A 2,464-nucleotide genomic window follows, 5' to 3' on the forward strand; every position below is an offset into this window, starting at 1 on the left:
CTGGCTGCTGATTTAGTAGCTGAGTTAGTAAAGTTAGTCGCAAAAGACACATTTAGAGTCCAGAGTTCCTGATTGCAAATATATAAAATGAGTGTAAAGTGGTACTTAGAGCCATAATTGAATATGGTTTGGGAATGAACAAAAATCACTTTAAACATTTGAAAAAGGAGTAATGTTTATTTCCCAAAGGCTTGGTTGGGGGCAGATTGCAGACTAAAGACCATATAACCCCCCTCCCAACACAATTACAGTGATTAAACCCATTTGTTTTGTTCTAACCTTTTGCCGTTAATCCAGATTGCTTTTAAAGTAGAAAGCTGGTTAATTTTGGTTGTGTGATGGGGGCGGGGGGGGGGGGTAGCGATAGAAATAAAGCCATTCTCGCCTTAAAGCCCAAACAGATTAACTGTATTCCGGTATACTGCTTAATTTGCAGAAAACATGTCAAAAAAGTGCTAGAGCTGAACTGGCTGGTTATTTCTTTGAATAGATGTGCATTTACATAAAATTTGAGTTTTTAATATCCTCCTTAATTAGTCGACCACAAAGCTCTCAAAGGAGCCAGTGTGTTAAGACACCCAAGAGAGAATTTCTGTTTAAAAATTTACAAGTAAACCACAGCAAAATGCCTTGCTGACATTCCACTTTGGTCTGTCTCCACTAAATGCTTCTGGTTGTACCCTGGCACAAAAGGAACAGGAAAGGGGAAATTTATGCTGTATAAATAGGGCTGTTGGAGCTATACCACTTGGTACAGTCTTCCCACAATTGTTCCAGTCTAGAATGGACAGACGAGGGCAGCGGGTGATACAGAAGTAAAACCTGCCCCATGGTATGCTCTGCGCACAGAAATCTACCATGGCAGCAGCAGAAGAGATTTCCCAATATGCCAGCATGGTGTAGGGTGGTGGTTTGGAGCGGTGGACTCTGATCTGGAGAACCGGGTTCGATTCCTCACTCCTCCACATGAACGGTGGATGCTAATCTGGTGAGCTGGGTTGGTTTCCCCACTCTTATACATGAAGCCAGCTGGGCTAGTCACAGCTCTCCTAGAGCTCACTGAGCCCCACCTACCTCACAGGGTGTCTGTTGCGGGGAGGAGAAGGGAAGGTGATTCTAAGCCAGTTTGATTCTCCATTAAGTGATAGAGAAAGTTGGCACATAAAAACCAACTCTTCTTTCGGGGCCTGGGATTAACCCCCTTTTAAACATGGGAACCACTAAAAAAAAACAAATACACACACAACTGTCACTGCAAAATGAATCCAGCAACCCCCTCTCAATCTTTGAATAAGGATAAGGAGCAGTTTATGAGGCTAGGCATTTTATTTCCTGATCCCAGATAACTGATTGAGAGAGTATTCAAGCTAAAAGCTATGAGTATGCAAGACTACATAAACCTTGGTGCAGTTCTAAAAGAAATGAGGCTTTAGGATAAGAAAAGCCGGGGGGGGGGTCACTACTTTTGCGTATGAGCTGAATATTGACAGGCGGCAAAATCTATGTATTATTTCAGTAAAGTCCCTTGTAGCAAAAAACTGCAGAAGATGGGCAGTTGTTATTCTTCAAAATGTATTAAATTGTGTAACATAGCAGGAAGTGTTCGATTATTATTTTTTTAAACCCTGAATTTTGGACATACCCATATAGACTGATCAAGTAAAATCTCCAGTAGTACTGGTTAGTTAGTGCTTCATCAGCTGTACAGAACTTCATTTCTAGCCAGCCCCTGTGCCGTCTCACTTTGTGCTTCAGTACAATCATGTTGAAGTCCAGGACTCCAAGGATTCTGGTAGTTTCAAGCCCTTTTGGCGGACAAAAGAAAAAAAGACTGTGAATGTCTGAAATGGTCAGAATCCAACAAGCCACACCGATCGTATGATCTCAGTAAAAGTTGAGTCCGACACCCCGAAACCAAGCCCAGCTGATATCCAAAGCTGTAAAGGATCGGCACGTAGAAGGCAAAGCCTTTTTTTAAAAAAATGCCCTTGACGTACTATTTGGTGTGTGTTCTGTTGTCATGCAATAAAAAGTGTCAATACAAAAAGAGAGAAAACACCAACGCAAGAAAAGATGTACGTGACTGGCAAGTTTCTACTTGGCACAGAATGTCATGCTTAGATCTGCCCACTTTAAAACGTAAACGGTAGGCTCTGAAATAACTGGCCTGAAAACTTGGTTTTTAAAATGCTTGCCCCTATCTCCTCTTTTTTGGAGAGGGGGCACGTGTCACTTGTTTGCTTTTTGTAAAGCCAGGCTGATAAAGGATCCCGTCGTTCCATCTGTAAAACGGCCAGTCCAAGGCCGGCTCGGAGTTCCTCCGGTTTGACATCTGATGCCCTCCAGAGAGGAGAGTTACTGATGAGCGGACAATCGGATTTTTACAGCATGCTGTTATTAAAAGGCTCTGAGCTCCGCATCACAGAACGCCGGTTGATTCCACTTGTCTCCGTGGTGTCCCCCC

This window comes from Euleptes europaea, chromosome 13 (assembly GCF_029931775.1).
Source record: "Euleptes europaea isolate rEulEur1 chromosome 13, rEulEur1.hap1, whole genome shotgun sequence".
In the NCBI taxonomy this organism is placed as follows: Eukaryota; Metazoa; Chordata; class Lepidosauria; order Squamata; family Sphaerodactylidae; genus Euleptes; species Euleptes europaea.